Source organism: Rutidosis leptorrhynchoides, chromosome 10 (genome assembly GCF_046630445.1).
Source record: "Rutidosis leptorrhynchoides isolate AG116_Rl617_1_P2 chromosome 10, CSIRO_AGI_Rlap_v1, whole genome shotgun sequence".
NCBI classification, from domain to species: domain Eukaryota; kingdom Viridiplantae; phylum Streptophyta; class Magnoliopsida; order Asterales; family Asteraceae; genus Rutidosis; species Rutidosis leptorrhynchoides.
The window spans coordinates 350694628-350710056 of NC_092342.1; positions in this window are offsets into that span (position 1 = coordinate 350694628).

The following is a 15429-nucleotide window of genomic DNA, read 5'->3' on the forward strand; positions in this document are numbered from 1 at the left end:
TTTAATAATTCACTTTAATAATTCACTTTAATAATTCATACTTTAATAATTCACTTTAATAATTCAAAAATCTATTATAAATAGAATTCAATAGGTTTCATTATTTCATAGAAACTTGAAAATATTTTTCTCTAAACTCTCTCAATCGATTTACATATATATATTTACTCCGTATTATTTCAAGATATTATTAGTATACATAAAATATTACGTCAGAGTGCTGTCCGAGTGATTTCGAAATTTTTTTTCGAGTGGGATTAGATTAAGGAAATTATGGGTTATAGCTATGGAGGTGATTGGTATGGTTCATGGGTATGCTCGTGAGGTCAATATAGTGTTTATCATCTCCGTTGCGTCTACGTACCTTTCCTGCAATATTGAATCTCAATATTGATACGTGAGTACTCATAATTTAACTTTTACATACTAATAGTGTATCCCTGACTAGTGCTCGAGTATATAGGATTATGCATGTTTGTACTTTTGATATTGCCTTTAGTTAGGTTATGTTGAATCCTGAATTAGTTATATATGCGACTGAGATAAGGTATAAGATATGCATGTCGTTGGAAAGCTAGCGAAAAATTAAGAACTTTTCATTTAGATATCGAATGACTTCGATGAACGGATTTGAAGTTATAGTCCATCGAATTTTTGTATTATTATTAAAAATGATTATTATTATCGTCGTTATTATCGTCGTTCTAGTTTTATCTTATTATTATTATTATCTTTATCAATAAAGGGATTTATCATTAAAAATTGTTATTTTTTTTATTATTACTATCGTTATTATCGTTAAAGTTATTATTATTATTATTATTATTATTATTATTATTATTATTATTATTATTATTATTATTATTATTATTATTGGTATTATTATTATTATTATCATTATTAATATATATATCATTATTTAAAAATGGTTATTGTTATTGTTATTATTATTATTACTATATTATCATTAAGATAATTATTAGTATTATCGTTAATAATGTTATAGTAACTATCATTATTAATATTAGTGTAATTAAAACAAATATTTGTAACACCTAATTATTTTGATTACTATTATTATCATTATTACGAACACGATATAAAAGACGATTAAAAGCTATTAAACGAAACGATTAGGAAATAATGGGTAAGAGTATCATGATGAAATTAAAATATTATAAGATATTGATTTAGATAAAATTATCGTTCTTATTATTTTTATCATTACTATTATTATTAAAATTATTGTTAGTATTAAAACTATCATTTTAACAAAAATTATCATTTTAATAGAAATGTCATTGTTACTATAAAATATCATTATTATTATTATTTTAAATAGAATTATTATTTTAAAGATAATATTAAAAATTATCATAAATATTAAAGTTATCATAATTAGAATTATCGTTTTATCATAATGTCATCTTAGTAATTATAAATATTGATATTTTTATAATAATAATAATTATTACAAAATAATACAACTTTTACTTACTATCATTATAGATATTATTTTATCAAATAAATATTTGATACAAACATATTTTACTACGTGTAATAACTTACTTTAATAATACGTATCATATTATCTTTATAATATTAAATGAACCCTATAAATTTTATTACTTAATATATATAAAAGTATATTTTATTATATAAATATAATATAAAATTTTATTTATTAATAAATAAATTATATTATTTACTCTAATAAATCTTTTAAAAATATTTAAAAATATAAAACGACGATATTTAAACTATATATTAATAATGTATAAATTTTTGGAAATTATTTTGAGTAAATTTTCTTTTGTTGACTTTTGCATATTAGTCTCGAGCATTAGGATTGTGGTACACTATGACTTGACCTAATTTGTTAGACAAATATTGACCAACACATAAATATATATAATTAATTTAGGTTCGTGAATCCGAGGCCAACCTTGCACTTGTTCAATGACGTTATATGTATTTTTACTACGAAATACAGTATGGTGAGTTTCATTTGCCTTTTTACCCTTTATATTTTTGGGACTGAGAATACATGCGCTTTTATAAATGTTTGACGAAATAGACACAAGTAATTGAAACTACATTCTATGGTTGAATTATCGAAATCGAATATGCCCCTTTTTATTAAAGTCTGGTAATCTAAGAATTAGGGAACAGACACCCTAATTGACGCGAATCCTAAAGATAGATCTATTGGGCCTAACAAACCCCATCCAAAGTACCGGATGCTTTAGTACTTCGAAATTTATATCATGTCCGAAGGAGGATCCCGGAATGATAGGGGATATTCTTATATGCATATTGTTAATGTCGGTTACCAGGTGTTCACCATATGAATGATTATTTTTGTCTCTATGCATGGGACGTATATTTATGAGAACTGGAAATGAAATTCTTGTGGTCTATTAAAATGATGGAAATAAATGATTATGATAAACTAATGAACTCACCAACCTTTTGGTTGACACTTTAAAGCATGTTTATTCTCAGGTGTTAAAGAAATCTTCCGCTGTGCATTTGCTCATTTTAAAGATATTACTTGGAGTCTTTCATAGCATATTTCGAAGAACGTTGCATTCGAGTCATTGAGTTCATCAAAGATTATTATTAAATCAATTTATAGTTGGATAGTGGATATTATGAAATTGTATGCATGCCTGTCAATTTTCGATGTAAAGAAAGATTGTCTTTTAAAAACGAATGCAATGTTTGTAAAATGTATCATATAGAGGTCAAATACCTCGCAATGTAATCAACTATTGTGAATCGTTTATAATGTATATGAACGGGTCCTTTCATAATGCACCTGTTTCGCTAAGATATATTGATAATAATCATATTTTTGATATTACTGATGATCATGAAGATTTTTTTGAGTTTTTAAAACACGCTGTCACAAACGAGCCTATTGATATTTATGTTGTCGACAAAGTTAGAATGCTTCAACCCGGACAAAATTCACAAACACACCAGCCCCAACAAAATCCACAAACACACCATCTCCAACAAAACCTCCGGATTCTCGAGTCTCAACCAAACAAACAAACTCACCATCTGCAAAAAGAACAGGATGAAATACACAATTCCGAACCAAACCTCGAAACACACTATTTGGAAGAAAAACTGGCTGAAATACCACCTCCAAACACAGAAGAATTTGACTTCTTCAACCATGGCGCCGAGAACGTGTGTAAAATAAAAAAAATAGAGAACCCGTTTATACCTGTTGTTGGGTCTAGTGAATCGGATGAAGCAAGTGACGAGGAAGATGAAGATGAAGAAGATGAAGAAAAACAAGATGTATTCTGGAATATGCCAACTCTACACAGTCAGCAAGATGAAGAAAACCCAGAATTTACGACCCCAATTCCAACCACGTATCAGGTATCTGATTTGGTCAAAGTTCGTCAAACGTTTTCGAACAAGGAAGAATTCCTAAACCAGCTATTTACAAAATGCCTTGAAGAAAACTTTCAAATAAAGCCTGTAAAGTCAGACAAATCTCGGTACACCGCCAAATCAAGCATGGAGGGCCAAGTGTCAAGCAATAGAGATGTTACGTGGTAGTAGTGATGACTCCTTTAGAATGCTTCCCATTTACCTTCATAACCTTAAGATCCACAACCCGGGGACCATCACCAATTTGGTTACCGATAAAGAAAATAAATTTGTGATGTGTTACATGTCCATTGGAGTAGTTGTAAGTAAATATATATTAGCAAAAACCACCTTTTAATATGTACACCATACGCAAAGGCGCAAGGGTCACCTTGCGCCAACGAATACGCAAGGACGCAATAAAAACCTTGCGCCTGGCATTAAAGACGCAAGGACGCAAGGCTTTACTTGCGCTTCGTGGGCGCAAGACAGAAGAGTGTTCCTTGCGCCTTGCGTATGGTGTATGAGGTCTTTATTAATAATATTTGATTTACTGTGAAAATTTCATGCAGATTCGATCATTTGTGCAACATGTCCGCCCGATAATCATCGTCGATGCTGCACATTTAAAGGGTGGGTACCTGGGTACTAATTTAGTTGCTGTTGCGATGGATGGCAATAATGGAATTTTGCCATTGGCTTATGGAATTGGTGAAGGCGAGACAAACAGTGTTTGGTCATGGTTTTTTGGTAACCTAAGAGATCATTTAATGAGTTATGGTATGGTTGATCGTATGTCAGAGATTACTTTTATTTCTGATCGTGCTGCTTCAATAGCACACGGCATTGCAAACGTGTTTCCGGAAGCGTTTCACGTGAAATGTCCCGTTCTTATTGATTAAAAACGTTCCATATTAATTGATTTCGTTGCGAGGTTTTGACCTCTATATGAGACGTTTTTCAAAGACAGCATTCATTTTTAAAACAAACCATAACCTTTATTTCATAAATAAAGGTTTAAAAAGTTTTACGTAGATTATCAAATAATGATAATCTAAAATATCCTGTTTACACACGACCATTACATAATGGTTTACAATACAAATATGTTACATCGAAATCAGTTTCTTGAATGCAGTTTTTACACAATATCATACAAACATGGACTCCAAATCTTGTCCTTATTTTAGTATGCAACAGCGGAAGCTCTTAATATTCACCTGAGAATAAACATGCTTTAAACGTCAACAAAAATGTTGGTGAGTTATAGGTTTAACCTATATATATCAAATCGTAACAATAGACCACAAGATTTCATATTTCAATACACATCCCATACATAGAGATAAAAATCATTCATATGGTGAACACCTGGTAACCGACATTAACAAGATGCATATATAAGAATATCCCCATCATTTCCGGGACACCCTTCGGATATGATATAAATTTCGAAGTACTAAAGCATCCGGTACTTTGGATGGGGTTTGTTAGGCCCAATAGATCTATCTTTAGGATTCGCGTCAATTAGGGTGTCTGTTCCCTAATTCTTAGATTACCAGACTTAATAAAAAGGGGCATATTCGATTTCGATAATTCAACCATAGAATGTAGTTTCATGTACTTGTGTCTATTTTGTAAATCATTTATAAAACCTGCATGTATTCTCATCCCAAAAATATTAGATTTTAAAAGTGGGACTATAACTCACTTTCACAGATTTTTACTTTATCGGGAAGTAAGACTTGGCCACTGGTTGATTCACGAACCTATAACAATATATACATATATATCAAAGTATGTTCAAAATATCTTTACAACACTTTTAATATATTTTGATGTTTTAAGTTTATTAAGTCAGCTGTCCTCGTTAGTAACCTACAACTAGTTGTCCACAGTTAGATGTACAGAAATAAATCGATAAATATTATCTTGAATCAATCCACGACCCAGTGTATACGTATCTCAGTATTGATCACAACTCAAACTATATATATTTTGGAATCAACCTCAACCATGTATAGCTAACTCCAACATTCACATATAGAGTGTCTATGGTTGTTCCGAAATATATATAGATGTGTCGACATGATAGGTCGAAACATTGTATACGTGTCTATGGTATCTCAAGATTACATAATATACAATACAAGTTGATTAAGTTATGGTTGGAATAGATTTGTTACCAATTTTCACGTAGCTAAAATGAGAAAAATTATCCAATCTTGTTTTACCCATAACTTCTTCATTTTAAATCCGTTTTGAGTGAATCAAATTGCTATGGTTTCATATTGAACTCTATTTTATGAATCTAAACAGAAAAGTATAGGTTTATAGTCGGAAAAATAAGTTACAAGTCGTTTTTGTAAAGGTAGTCATTTCAGTCGAAAGAACGACGTCTAGATGACCATTTTAGAAAACATACTTCCACTTTGAGTTTAATCATAATTTTTGGATATAGTTTCATGTTCATAATAAAAATCATTTTCTCATAATAACAACTTTAAAATCAAAGTTTATCATAGTTTTTAATTAACTAACCCAAAACAGCCCGCGGTGTTACTACGACGGCGTAAATCCGGTTTTACGGTGTTTTTCGTGTTTCCAGGTTTTAAATCATTAAGTTAGCATATCATATAGATATAGAACATGTGTTTAGTTGATTTTAAAAGTCAAGTTAGAAGGATTAACTTTTGTTTGCGAACAAGTTTAGAATTAACTAAACTATGTTCTAGTGATTACAAGTTTAAACCTTCGAATAAGATAGCTTTATATGTATGAATCGAATGATGTTATGAACATTATTACTACCTTAAGTTCCTTGGATAAACCTACTGGAAAATAGAAAAATGGATCTAGCTTTAATGGATCCTTGGATGGCTCGAAGTTCTTGAAGCAGAATCATGACACGAAAACAGTTCAAGTAAGATTTTCACTCGAAATAAGATTGTTATAGTTATAGAAATTGAACCAAAGTTTGAATATGATTATTACCTTGTATTAGAATGATAACCTACTGTAATAAACAAAGATTTCTTGAGGTTGGATGATCACCTTACAAGATTGGAAGTGAGCTAGCAAACTTGAAAGTATTCTTGATTTTATGAAACTAGAACTTTTGGAATTTATGAAGAACACTTAGAACTTGAAGATAGAACTTGAGAGAGATCAATTAGATGAAGAAAATTGAAGAATTAAAGTGTTTGTAGGTGTTTTTGGTCGTTGGTGTATGGATTAGATATAAAGGATATGTAATTTTGTTTTCATGTAAATAAGTCATGAATGATTACTCATATTTTTGTAATTTTATGAGATATTTCATGCTAGTTGCCAAATGATGGTTCCCACATGTGTTAGGTGACTCACATGGGCTGCTAAGAGCTGATCATTGGAGTGTATATACCAATAGTACATACATCTAAAAGCTGTGTATTGTACGAGTACGAATACGGGTGCATACGAGTAGAATTGTTGATGAAACTGAACGAGGATGTAATTGTAAGCATTTTTGTTAAGTAGAAGTATTTTGATAAGTGTATTGAAGTCTTTCAAAAGTGTATAAATACATATTAAAACACTACATGTATATACATTTTAACTGAGTCGTTAAGTCATCGTTAGTCGTTACATGTAAGTGTTGTTTTGAAACCTTTAGGTTAACGATCTTGTTAAATGTTGTTAACCCAATGTTTATAATATCAAATGAGATTTTAAATTATTATATTATCATGATATTATCATGTATGAATATCTCTTAATATGATATATATACATTAAATGTCTTTACAACGATAATCGTTACATATATGTCTCGTTTAAAAATCATTAAGTTAGTAGTCTTGTTTTTACATATGTAGTTCATTGTTAATATACTTAATGATATGTTTACTTATCATAGTATCATGTTAACTATATATATATCCATATATATGTCATCATATAGTTTTTACAAGTTTTAACGTTCGTGAATCACCGGTCAACTTGGGTGGTCAATTGTCTATATGAAACATATTTCAATTAATCAAGTCTTAACAAGTTTGATTGCTTAACATGTTGGAAACATTTAATCATGTAAATATCAATCTCAATTAATATATATAAACATGGAAAAGTTCGGGTCACTACAGTACCTACCCGTTAAATAAATTTTGTCCCGAAATTTTAAGCTGTTGAAGGTGTTGACGAATCTTCTGGAAATAGATGCGGGTATTTCTTCTTCATCTGATCTTCACGCTCCCAGGTGAACTCGGGTCCTCTACGAGCATTCCATCGAACCTTAACAATTGGTATCTTGTTTTGCTTAAGTCTTTTAACCTCACGATCCATTATTTCGACGGGTTCTTCGATGAATTGAAGTTTTTCGTTGATTTGGATTTCATCTAACGGAATAGTGAGATCTTCTTTAGCAAAACATTTCTTTAAATTCGAGACGTGGAAAGTGTTATGTACAGCCGCGAGTTGTTGAGGTAACTCTAGTCGGTAAGCTACTGGTCCGATACGATCAATAATCTTGAATGGTCCAATATACCTTGGATTTAATTTCCCTCGTTTACCAAATCGAACAACGCCTTTCCAAGGTGCAACTTTAAGCATGACCATCTCTCCAATTTCAAATTCTATATCTTTTCTTTTAATGTCAGCGTAGCTCTTTTGTCGACTTTGGGCGGTTTTCAACCGTTGTTGAATTTGGATGATCTTCTCGGTTATTTCTTGTATAATCTCCGGACCCGTAATCTGTCTATCCCCCACTTCACTCCAACAAATCGGAGACCTGCACTTTCTACCATAAAGTGCTTCAAACGGCGCCATCTCAATGCTTGAATGGTAGCTGTTGTTGTAGGAAAATTCTGCTAACGGTAGATGTCGATCCCAACTGTTTCCGAAATCAATAACACATGCTCGTAGCATGTCTTCAAGCGTTTGTATCGTCCTTTCACTCTGCCCATCAGTTTGTGGATGATAGGCAGTACTCATGTCTAGACGAGTTCCTAATGCTTGCTGTAATGTCTGCCAGAATCTTGAAATAAATCTGCCATCCCTATCAGAGATAATAGAGATTGGTATTCCATGTCTGGAGATGACTTCCTTCAAATATAGTCGTGCTAACTTCTCCATCTTGTCATCTTCTCTTATTGGCAAGAAGTGTGCTGATTTGGTGAGACGGTCAACTATTACCCAAATAGTATCAAAACCACTTACAGTCCTTGGCAATTTAGTGATGAAATCCATGGTAATGTTTTCCCATTTCCATTCCGGGATTTCGGGTTGTTGAAGTAGACCTGATGGTTTCTGATGCTCAGCTTTGACTTTAGAACACGTCAAACATTCTCCTACGTATTTAGCAACATCGGCTTTCATACCCGGCCACCAAAAATGTTTCTTGAGATCCTTGTACATCTTCCCCGTTCCAGGATGTATTGAGTATCTGGTTTTATGAGCTTCTCTAAGTACCATTTCTCTCATATCTCCAAATTTTGGTACCCAAATCCTTTCAGCCCTATACCGGGTTCCGTCTTCCCGAATATTAAGATGCTTCTCCGATCCTTTGGGTATTTCATCCTTTAAATTTCCCTCTTTTAAAACTCCTTGTTGCGCCTCCTTTATTTGAGTAGTAATGTTATTATGAATCATTATATTCATAGATTTTACTCGAATGGGTTCTCTGTCCTTCCTGCTCAAGGCATCGGCTACCACATTTGCCTTCCCCGGGTGGTAACGAATCTCAAAGTCGTAATCATTCAATAATTCAATCCACCTACGCTGCCTCATATTCAGTTGTTTCTGATTAAATATGTGTTGAAGACTTTTGTGGTCGGTATATATAATACTTTTGACCGCATATAAGTAGTGCCTCCAAGTCTTTAATGCAAAAACAACCGCGCCTAATTCCAAATCATGCGTCGTATAATTTTGTTCGTGAATCTTCAATTGTCTAGACGCATAAGCAATCACCTTCGTTCGTTGCATTAATACACAACCGAGACCTTGCTTTGATGTATCACAATAAATCACAAAATCATCATTCCCTTCAGGCAATGACAATATAGGTGTCGTAGTTAGCTTTTTCTTCAATAACTGAAACGCTTTCTCTTGTTCATCATTCCATTCAAATTTCTTCCCTTTATGCGTTAATGCAGTCAAGGGTTTTGCTATTCTGGAAAAGTCTTGGATGAACCTTCTGTAGTAACCAGCTAGTCCTAAAAACTGGCGTATGTGTTTCGGAGTTTTCGGGGTTTCCCACTTTTCAACAGTTTCTATCTTTGCCGGATCCACCTTAATACCTTCTTTGTTCACTATGTGACCGAGGAATTGAACTTCTTCCAACCAAAATGCACACTTTGAAAACTTAGCGTACAATTCTTCCTTCCTCAATACTTCTAACACCTTTCTCAAATGTTCACCGTGTTCTTGGTCATTCTTTGAGTAAATAAGTATGTCATCAATGAAAACAATGACAAACTTGTCAAGGTATGGTCCACACACTCGGTTCATAAGGTCCATGAACACAGCTGGTGCATTAGTTAAACCAAACGGCATGACCATAAACTCGTAATGACCGTAACGTGTTCTGAAAGCAGTCTTTGGAATATCATCTTCTTTCACCCGCATTTGATGATACCCGGAACGTAAGTCAATCTTTGAATAAACAGACGAGCCTTGTAGTTGATCAAATAAGTCATCGATTCTCGGTAGTGGGTAGCGGTTCTTGATGGTAAGTTTGTTCAACTCTCGGTAGTCGATACACAACCTGAATGTACCAACTTTCTTCTTGACAAACAAAACAGGAGCTCCCCATGGTGATGTGCTTGGTCGAATGAAACCACGCTCTAAAAGTTCTTGTAATTGGCTTTGTAGTTCTTTCATCTCGCTGGGTGCGAGTCTGTAAGGAGCACGAGCTATTGGTGCAGCTCCTGGTACAAGATCTATTTGAAATTCAACGGATCGATGTGGGGGTAATCCCGGTAATTCTTTCGGAAATACATCAGGAAATTCTTTTGCAACGGGAACATCATTGATGCTCTTTTCTTCAGTTTGTACTTTCTCGACGTGTGCTAGAACAGCATAGCAACCTTTTCTTATTAGTTTTTGTGCCTTCAAATTACTAATAAGATGTAGCTTCGTGTTGCCCTTTTCTCCGTACACCATTAAGGGTTTTCCTTTTTCTCGTATAATGCGAATTGCATTTTTGTAACAAACGATCTCCGCTTTCACTTCTTTCAACCAGTCCATACCGATTATCACATCAAAACTCCCTAACTCTACTGGTATCAAATCAATCTTAAATGTTTCGCTAACCAGTTTAATTTCTCGATTCCGACATATATTATCTGCTGAAATTAATTTACCATTTGCTAATTCGAGTAAAAATTTACTATCCAAAGGCGTCAATGGACAACTTAATTTAGCACAAAAATCTCTACTCATATAGCTTCTATCCGCACCCGAATCAAATAAAACGTAAGCAGATTTATTGTCAATAAGAAACGTACCCGTAACAAGCTCCGGGTCTTCCTGTGCCTCTGCCGCATTAATATTGAAAACTCTTCCACGGCCTTGTCCATTCGTGTTCTCCTGGTTCGGGCAATTTCTAATAATGTGGCCCGGTTTTCCACATTTATAACAAACTACATTGGCATAACTTGCTCCGACACTACTTGCTCCGCCATTACTCGTTCCGACACCATTTGTTCCTTTCGTTCTATTAACCCCTGGTCCATAGACCTCACACTTCGCCGCGCTATGACCATTTCTTTTACACTTGTTGCAAAATTTGGTGCAGAACCCCGAGTGATTCTTTTCACACCTTTGGCATAGCTGCTTCTGATTGTTGTTGTTGTTGCGGTTATTATTGTTGTTGGGATGATTGTTGTAGTTGTTGTTGTTGTTGTTGTTGTTGTTGGGCCGTTTGTTGTAGTTGCGATTGATGTTGCGATTTTTGGGATAATTGTTGCGATTATTGTTGAAATTGCTGTTGTTGTTGTATTGGTGATTCTTATCACCGTTTTCCTCCCACTTTCTTTTGACTTGCTTCACATTGGCCTCTTCAGCAGTCTGTTCTTTAATTCTTTCTTCAATTTGGTTCATGAGTTTGTGAGCCATTCTACATGCCTGTTGTATGGAGGCGGGCTCGTGTGAACTTATATCTTCTTGGATTCTTTCCGGTAATCCTTTCACAAACGCGTCGATCTTCTCTTCCTCATCTTCGAATGCTCCCGGACACAATAGGCACAATTCTGTGAATCGTCTTTCGTACGTGGTAATATCAAATCCTTGGGTTCGTAACCCTCTAAGTTCTGTCTTGAGCTTATTGACCTCGGTTCTGGGACGGTACTTCTCGTTCATCAAGTGCTTGAATGCTGACCACGGTAGTGCGTACGCATCGTCTTGTCCCACTTGCTCTAGATAGGTATTCCACCATGTTAACGTAGAACCTGTGAAGGTATGCATAGCGTACTTTACTTTGTCCTCTTCAGTACACTTACTTATGGCAAACACCGATTCGACCTTCTCGGTCCACCGTTTCAATCCGATCGGTCCTTCGGTTCCATTAAATTCCAAAGGTTTGCAGGCAGTGAATTCTTTGTAGGTGCATCCTACACGATTTCCTGTACTGCTAGATCCAAGGTTATTGTTGGTATGTAGCGCAGCCTGTACTGCGGCTATGTTTGAAGCTAGAAAAGTACGGAATTCCTCTTCATTCATATTCACGGTGTGTCAAGTAGTCGGTGCCATTTCCTTCAAAATAGTTAAATGGAACAAGTTAATCATACAGAATATTAAGAGTAGTTAATAGTATTTCGTAGCATAATATGAACTCATTTATAAAAGCTTTTTCTTCATATTAGCGTTTTATAAGTTTAAATTCGGGTAGTACCTACCCGTTAAGTTCATACTTAGTAGCTAATATACAATTCAACTACTACAATTCTATATGAAAAACTGATTATAATAATATTTCGCGTTCAAACTTTTATACAATATTTTACAAACTTACAATACCGCTTATTTTACATAAAGCATGAAATATAGCACACAATAACTTTGATACAAGATAGTTGTGAAGATAATTCTAGCTAGTACACAAGTCGTTCAGCAAAGGCAATAAAGACACGTAATTCATACGTCCAGAAACAAGTCATGCATTCTGGTTTTACTAGGACTACTTCCCATCCTTGGTCTTGTGCAACATAACCGTTATGGCCGTTGATAAGACAGCGTGTTGTAACGTCGTCAAAGGGACGAGGGTTACGTAATGTCCAACAGTCCCGTAATAATCTAAAAACCTCATTTCTTACCCCAATTACCGACTCCGTCACTTGTGGAAACGTTTTGTTTAATAGTTGTAGCCCGATGTTCTTGTTCTCACTTTGGTGAGAAGCGAACATTACTAATCCGTAAGCATAACATGCTTCTTTATGTTGCATGTTAGCCACTTTTTCTAAATCACGAAGTCCAATATTCGGATATATTGAGTCAAAATAATTTCTTAACCCGTTGCGTAAAATAGCATTTGGGTTCCCCGCAATATATGCGTCAAAGTAAACACATCGTAACTTATGGGTTTCCCAATGTGATATTCCCCATCTTTCAAACGAAAGTCTCTTATAAACCAAGACATTCTTGGAACGTTCTTCGAATGTCTTACAAACTGATCTCGCCTTAAATAGTTGTGCCGAGGAATTCTGGCCGACTCTAGACAAGATTTCATCAATCATGTCTCCGGGTAGGTCTCTTAAAATATTGGGTTGTCTATCCATTTTGTGTTTTTAAACTGTAAAATAGACAAGAGTTAGATTCATAAAAAAATACTTATTAATACAAGCAATTTTTACATATATCATAAAGCATAAGAACACTATATTACATATATTACACCACAAGAATACAACTATCTTATTCCGACTCGCTTGTTTCTTCTTCTTCGGTTTTGGTTCGTTTTGCCAAGTTTCTAGGGATATATGATGTTCCCCTAATACGAGCCGTCGTTGTCCACATTGGTTTAGAAAAACCTGGTGGTTTAGAGGTTCCCGGGTCATTGTTACAAATTAAGGACTTCGGGCGTTGACGATACATATAAAGTTCATCGGGGTTGGAATTAGATTTCTCTATTTTTATGCCCTTTCCCTTATTATTTTCTTTTGCCTTTTTAAATTCAGTTGGGGTAATTTCTATAACATCATCGGAATTCTCGTCGGAATCCGATTCATCGGAGAATTGGTAATCCTCCCAATATTTTGCTTCCTTGGCGGAAACACCATTGACCATAATTAACCTTGGTCGGTTGGTTGAGGATTTTCTTTTACTTAACCGTTTTATTATTTCCCCCACCGGTTCTATTTCTTCATCCGGTTCCGATTCTTCTTCCGGTTCCGATTCTTCTTCCGGTTCCGACTCTTCTTCCGGTTCCTCTTCGGGAACTTGTGAATCAGTCCACGAATCATTCCAATTTACATTTGACTCTTCATTATTATTAGGTGAGTCAATGGGACTTGTTCTAGAGGTAGACATCTATCACATAATATCAAACGCGTTAAGAGATTAATATATCACATAATATTCACATGTTAAAAATATATAGTTTCCAACAAAATTTGTTAAGCAATCATTTTTCAAGTAAACACGGTCGAAGTCCAGACTCACTAATGCATCCTAACAAACTCGATAAGACAAACTAATGCAAAATTCTGGTTCTCTAAGACCAACGCTCGGATACCAAATGAAATGTCCCGTTCTTATTGATTAAAAACGTTCCATATTAATTGATTTCGTTGCGAGGTTTTGACCTCTATATGAGACGTTTTTCAAAGACAGCATTCATTTTTAAAACAAACCATAACCTTTATTTCATAAATAAAGGTTTAAAAAGCTTTACGTAGATTATCAAATAATGATAATCTAAAATATCCTGTTTACACACGACCATTACATAATGGTTTACAATACAAATATGTTACATCGAAATTAGTTTCTTGAATGCAGTTTTTACACAATATCATACAAACATGGACTCCAAATCTTGTCCTTATTTTAGTATGCAACAGCGGAAGCTCTTAATATTCACCTGAGAATAAACATGCTTTAAACGTCAACAAAAATGTTGGTGAGTTATAGGTTTAACCTATATATATCAAATCGTAACAATAGACCACAAGATTTCATATTTCAATACACATCCCATACATAGAGATAAAAATCATTCATATGGTGAACACCTGGTAACCGACATTAACAAGATGCATATATAAGAATATCCCCATCATTTCCGGGACACCCTTCGGATATGATATAAATTTCGAAGTACTAAAGCATCCGGTACTTTGGATGGGGTTTGTTAGGCCCAATAGATCTATCTTTAGGATTCGCGTCAATTAGGGTGTCTGTTCCCTAATTCTTAGATTACCAGACTTAATAAAAAGGGGCATATTCGATTTCGATAATTCAACCATAGAATGTAGTTTCATGTACTTGTGTCTATTTTGTAAATCATTTATAAAACCTGCATGTATTCTCATCCCAAAAATATTAGATTTTAAAAGTGGGACTATAACTCACTTTCACAGATTTTTACTTCGTCGGGAAGTAAGACTTGGCCACTGGTTGATTCACGAACCTATAACAATATATACATATATATCAAAGTATGTTCAAAATATCTTTACAACACTTTTAATATATTTTGATGTTTTAAGTTTATTAAGTCAGCTGTCCTCGTTAGTAACCTACAACTAGTTGTCCACAGTTAGATGTACAGAAATAAATCGATAAATATTATCTTGAATCAATCCACGACCCAGTGTATACGTATCTCAGTATTGATCACAACTCAAACTATATATATTTTGGAATCAACCTCAACCATGTATAGCTAACTCCAACATTCACATATAGAGTGTCTATGGTTGTTCCGAAATATATATAGATGTGTCGACATGATAGGTCGAAACATTGTATACGTGTCTATGGTATCTCAAGATTACATAATATACAATACAAGTTGATTAAGTTATGGTTGGAATAGATTTGTTACCAATTTTC